The sequence below is a fragment of the Otolemur garnettii genome, unplaced genomic scaffold, assembly GCF_000181295.1.
Source record: "Otolemur garnettii isolate 467f Iridium unplaced genomic scaffold, OtoGar3 scaffold00060, whole genome shotgun sequence".
In the NCBI taxonomy this organism is placed as follows: Eukaryota; Metazoa; Chordata; class Mammalia; order Primates; family Galagidae; genus Otolemur; species Otolemur garnettii.
Window position 1 is genome coordinate 9,790,381 of NW_003852455.1, and position 6,399 is coordinate 9,796,779.

General features: G+C 38.3%; 1 pseudogene; it reads left to right on the forward strand.

The window, feature by feature from the left end:
• The first annotated feature begins 1,931 nt into the window (after positions 1–1,931).
• On the forward strand, positions 1,932–2,027 carry LOC111726316 (annotated as a pseudogene).
• Positions 2,028–6,399: the final 4,372 nt, after the last annotated feature.

Genomic DNA, 6,399 nt, shown 5'->3' on the forward strand with positions numbered 1-6,399 from the left:
CAGGGTCACAGCCCAGTAATTCTGGAAAAGCAGTCCCTACTTCCTGCAACTCTCTCCCATAGGGTGAGACAAGAGGTCCTCAGTTCACTGCTTACCTATAGAAAACCTACAGGGAGCAAAAAAAAAAAAAAGAAAGAAAAGAAAAGAAAACTCTCTTAGGGGAGGGGATGGACACTTTTCCTTTGGGATGAGTTTTGTACCTAAAATTTGCTTTCTTGGAGTCACATGTTCCCTCAGCAGAGGTGATGTACAGTTTATCACTCTTCTCTCTCAGCTCAGCTTCCAATCTTCAGCTTTATTGGTCATTATCCTTCCCTCCGATGGGAGCTTCCGTCAAAAGCTGGCTCCTGTTGGCCATCTTGCCCCTTTTCCTCCTAGAATTATTTTTTTCTTCACAATTACAGAGTTATGTTTTTCTTTATCATGTTAGGGAATTAGCATTGCATTTTGAACTTACAGATTTTTTTTTTTTTAATAGAGACAGAGACTCACTTTCGTTGCCCTGGGTAGAGTGCCATAGCATCACAGTTCACAGCAACCTCAAACTCTCAGGCTCAAGCAGTTCTCTTGCCTCAGCCCCCTGAGTATCTGGGACTACAGGCACGCATTCTGGGCTACTTTTTTGTTTTAGTGGGCCCAGGCTGGGTTCAAACCCACCAGCCCTGCGCATGTGGCCATCGGACATTGACAACATGTTTTCGTTGGCATAAACAAGATTTTTTGCAAGGTCCTTATTTTTCTTGCACCACACTACAAAGAACCTCAGTGCAGTCCTCAGAACATGTCCACATGAATGATGAGTGAGACATTTCATCATATTTCCTTTTAACAACCAGACTTCCTGTCATATAGCAAATTAAATGACTCACTTTACAAAAGCAAGTTCTTTCACTGCTAGTATTTATAGGATTGCTAACATCAGGCCTACAGGTTGTATAAACATTCCATCATCCAAACATCATGAAACTATTTTTTTTAAAAAGCCAATGAAATTGGAGTTTATTCTTTCTACAAATATGGTCTTTGGAGTCAGGTAGCTCTGATTAGAACCCTTGTTCTAACATTCACTAGCTATAGAAATCATCTTTTCTGAGCTCCAGTTTTCTTATCCAACAATTGGGTTGATGATATTTAATGTACAGATATTATAAGGATTAAAGCACATAATGTATTTTAAGCGAGTGCTACAAATTGGTAAATTAAGTATTATTATTGCTATTATATTTTAGCTTATGTTGTGCCTAGTACATAACTAAGCAGACACTCACTAAATATTACTGAATGAGTGAATGATCTTGGTAAAGAATTCAAAGATGAAATGGAAAGTCTCTGTCCACACGGGATTTCCAAGTAAGGAGATTAACTGCTAATAAAAAATAAATGAAGTTAGGGTTCTAGGTCTAATCTTATGGGGGGCTTAATGACTTGATTCTATTACCCCATTATCAAATATTCTCCCTACCTGGGCTTTAGCTGGTTTCGGGGCACAGTCACAGAATAATTCTTGACCCTCTACAATTTTTGAACCCAAATAAAATAAATCAACTAAAGTTAAATTAAAAGAGGAAATGACATAAAAATCAGGTGTCTGGTGGGGCACATGGGTAGAAATACAGCTAAATCTCAAGAACGACTGAAATCCAAGAGTGGAAAGCCACTAGGATATCTACCAATCTCTCTCTCTTTTTTCAATTCTGTTTCTCTCAAAGTCTCTTTCTCACAGCTTTGCCTCTTCTCACTCTAGACTGCAGGGCAGAAGGTGGTTACCCATGAATCTTGAATCTGCATGTTTGCAATCTGTTCTTGTTTATATTCCTGGAAGGATCTTGTTGGCCCAGTGCTATACAACAGAATACCACGGACTTGGTAATTTAGAAAAACCACAAATTCATTGGCTCTCAGTTCTGGAAGCTAAGAAAGCCAAAATTAAGATCCTTTCGTAGTCCATAAATGTAGTGATTGGGTGTTCATGCTCACGTATGAGATATGCCTACCCCCTCTGATGTCGGCACATTACCCATATGACATGAAATCCCACAGCTCAATTTACAATGGCCAAAATGAGAAACAACCTAAATGCCCACCAACCCAGGAATGGATTAACAAGCTGTGGTATGTGTATACCATGGAATACTATTCATTCATTTAAAAAGACAGAGATTTTACATCTTTTGTATTAACCTGGATTGAGTTGGAATATATTCTTCTTAGTAAAGCATCACAAGAATGGAGAAGCAAGAATCCAATGTACTCAATTCTAATATGAAAGCAGTAGATGACCTAATACAAGATGGGAGGTAAGGGAATAAGGGAGAGAGGAGGAGGGAGGAAGATGGGGGGTCATGGTATATGGCACATCTTTTAGGGGCTGGACACAATAATAAGAGGAATTTTACCTGACAAATGCAATCAGTGTAACCTAATTCTTTGTACCTACAATGAATACCAAACAATGAAAAATAAATACATATTCAACCACCAAATACTTAAATTCTTGTCAAATTCTGGTCAAGAAAACAAAGAATGACAAAAAAAATATTTAACCTATGGTCAGGTCAAGACTTGGAATTGTGTAAGTAGGCACTGTCAGAAAAACTGCAGGAGAAATCATCTCTTACTTCCCAGAAGACCAGAAAAAGTAACTCCTGCATGACAGAGAGAGTACGAGAAATCCCAAATTTCTTTAATGTCTTTCCTCTCCCAGCCCTGTCTTGAGGCCAACCCTAGCCAGTGGAATGCATTGCCATAGCAGCAGTCGCAATGTGGGCATCTAAACTCCCAGGGAAAATCTGTCTATCTTTTGCCAGAAAAACCAGTGAAGGGGGCTATTCAAAGACTATGTGATGGCTCGGCATCCATGGCCCAGTGTTTTCGGCACCAGTCACATACACCAAAGTTAGCCGGTTCAAGCCCAGCCCAGGCCAGGTAACCAACAATGCCAACTGCAACAAAAAAATAGCTGGGTGTTGTGGCAGACACTTACAGTCCCAGCTACTTGGGAGGCTGAGGCAAGAGACTCACTTGAGCCCAGGAGTTTGAGGTTGCTGTGAGCTGTGACAGCATAGCACTCTACTGAGGGTGACATAGCTCTGTCTCAAAAAAAAAAAAAAGACTATGTGATAATCCCTGTAACTTCTTTTTCTTTTTTTTCTCTCCCTGCTTTGTCCCAAAGGCAGCTTCACTCACACAGAACCGCACAGTAATGCAAGAAACCCAAACTATGAGAAAACCCGAGCTTCCTGGCCAGAAGAACAAGGAAAGGGTAAGTGCATGAAAGCTGGAGAGTATAGGAAAATGCCAGAGAAGAAAAAGCTAGACAAAGACATCTTCTAATTGTATAGAACTCTACATTAGTCTCACACTCAACCCCCACTTGACACATACAGAACAAACCCAAAGAATCCTAACAAAATCCTCAAGAACTGAATAATCAAGTCCCAGACTAAACTCTAAGTGATGTATGATATATACAGAACACAAATAGCACAGTAAAGTCTTAGATATTGAACTAACAGTGGAAGCACGACCCACAGGAGGTGAAACACAGCTGAACCTAAACCAATTAATTGCCTCCTAACACAAATAAAATCAACATTCATGAAAGGATTTTAAGACAATCCAGAATCTCATATTATAATGTTCAAAATATCCTGGATACATTCCAAATTATTCAGCGCACAAAGGACCAGAAAAATCTGACTACTACTCAAAAGAAAAGATAATAATCAAAAGTTGCCAACTCCAGTAAGACCCAACTTGGGATTACCAAACATAAACTTTCAAGTATTTATTATAACCATGAGGTAAGGGTAAACATTGTTTAAATCAATGAAAAAATAAAAATTCTCATCAGCTAAAGAAAATTTTAAGTATTGAAAATTTTACACACACACACATAAACACATATGTACATACAAATGAAAATTTTAAAAGAGAAAGATTCAATATCTGAACAGGCTCAATAGCAAAATGAAGATGATAGAGAAAAGAGTCTATGAACTTGAAGATAAAGCAATAGCAATTATTTATGTACAATAATAAGAACAAAGAAAAAATACTGAAAAAAATTATTATAATCACAAGGGCCCATCGATCATTTCCTTTGAATTCAAGGAGAAGAAAAAGATTGATTCAGAAAATATGTTTAAAAAATAATGGCAGAAAATTTTCTAAATTTGCTGAAAGACTTATACTTTCATAAGACTCAAGAAGCTTGGGGCCGGGCCCAGGCTCACGCCTATAATCCTAGCACTCTGGGAGGCTGAGGCAGGTGGATTCCCTGAGCTCACAGGTTCCAGACCAGCCTGATCAAGAGTGAGACCCTGTCTCTAAAAATAGCTGGACTTTGTCATGGGCAGCTGTTGTCCAGCTACTTGGGAGGCTGAGACAAAAGAATCAGTTGAGCCCAAGAGTTTGAGGTTGCTAAGAGCTGTGATGCCATGGCACTCTACCAAGGATGACAAATGAGATTCTGTCTCCAAAAAAAAAAACCTCACAAATCTTAATGAACCCCAAATAAATGAAACTTGAAGAAATTCACACCCAGACACATCATAATCAAAGAATTACAAATCACAGGTAAAGAAAGCATTTTTGATATAGCTTAGATACTTGTTCCTTCCAAATCGCATGTTGAAATTTTATTCCCAGTGTTGGAGGTAGGGCCTGGTAGGAGTGTTTGGGTCATGGAGGCAGATCTTTTATGAATAGCTTGGTGCCCTCTCTGCAATAGTGAGTGAGTTCTCTCCTTGTTAGTTCCTGAAAGAGTTTTTAGACACTATGCTTATATAGTCTAGAGAACCATGAGCAAAATAAACCCCTTTTCTTTATAAAAAGCCTGAGATATTTCTTTATAGCCGTGCAAAATGGACTAAAACAATCTTGAAAATAGTTGGGAAAAAATATTAAATTACACAGAAGTAAAAATTATGACTGCAGATTTCTCACCACAAATCATAGAGCCCAGAAGACGGTGAGATAGCATCTTTAAAGTGCTAGGAGAAAACATAGGAAAGGCAAGAGAAGGAGAGGGAGAAGGATAGGACAAGAACAAGAACAAGGAAAAGGAAGGAAGGGAGCTGGAAGAACTGACAACTTGGAATTCTATATCCAGCAAAAATACCCTTCAGGAATGCAGGCAAAATAAAGGCATTCTCAGATGAAGGAAAGCTAAGAGAATTCATCACCAGTAGACTTGCTTTAAAATAAATGGTAAAAGAAAGTTTTTCAAGTTGAGAGGAAATTAGACCAGAGGGAATCATGAAACATTACTAATGAATAAGAAACAAAAGAAATGATAAATATGGGCCGGCCACAGTGGCTCATGACTGTAATCCTAGCACTCTAGGAGGTCAAAGTGGATGGACAGCTTGAGCTCACGAGTTCAAGACCAGCCTGAGCAAGAGTGAGACCTCCTCATCTCTACTAAAAATGAAAAACTGAAGCAAAAGGATCTCCTAAGCCCAAGAGTTTGAGGTTGCTGGGAGCTATGATGACATTGCACTCTACCAAGGGTGACAAAGTGAGACTCTGCCAAAAAAAAAAAGAAAGAAAGAAATGATAAATATCTGGATAGAACATTTTTTTTCTCTTAAATTCTTTGAAATACATAACCATTGTAGAAAGCAAAAATTGTAACATTGTTTATAATGTTTCTTTCTTTTCTTTCTGTTTTTTTTTTCTTTTTTCTTTTTTTTTTTTTTTTTTGAGCAGAGTCTCACTTTGTCACCCTCAGCAGAGTGCAATGGCATCATAGCTCACAGCAACCTCAAACTCTTGGGTTCAAATGATTCTCTTGCTTCAGCCTCCCAAGTAGCTGGGACTACAGCTGCCTGCCAGAATGCCTGACTATGTTTAGGGATGGGCTCTTGCTCTGGCTTGGGCTGGTCTTGGAACTCCTGAGCTCAGACAATCCACCCACCTCAGCCTCCTAGAGTGCTAAGATTGTAGCCACCATGCCAGGCCTGTTTATAACGTTTCAATGTAAATAGATATGTTATTTACAGCAACTATAACAAAAAATGTAGGATAAAGAAACTAATACAGGGTGGCACCTGTGGTTCAAGGAGTAGGGTGCCAGTCCCATATACCGGGGGTGTTGTGTTCAAGCCCAGCCCTGGCAAAAACTGCAAAAAAAAGAAAGAAAGAAAAAGAAACTAATACCATTATAAGGCTTTTGTAGTTTACTTGAGGTGATGAAATATTAGCTCTAAGTATACTATGAAAATTTAAATATATTATAATCCCTAGAACAACCACTAAAAAATACCACAAAGAGATGAAGCCAAAACTCTAATAAATTAATTAAGACAAAATATTTTGAAATATTTAAATAATTCAAAAGAAGTCAAGAAGAGGTCACAGATAAAATGGTCATATTAAATTTAACCATAACAACAA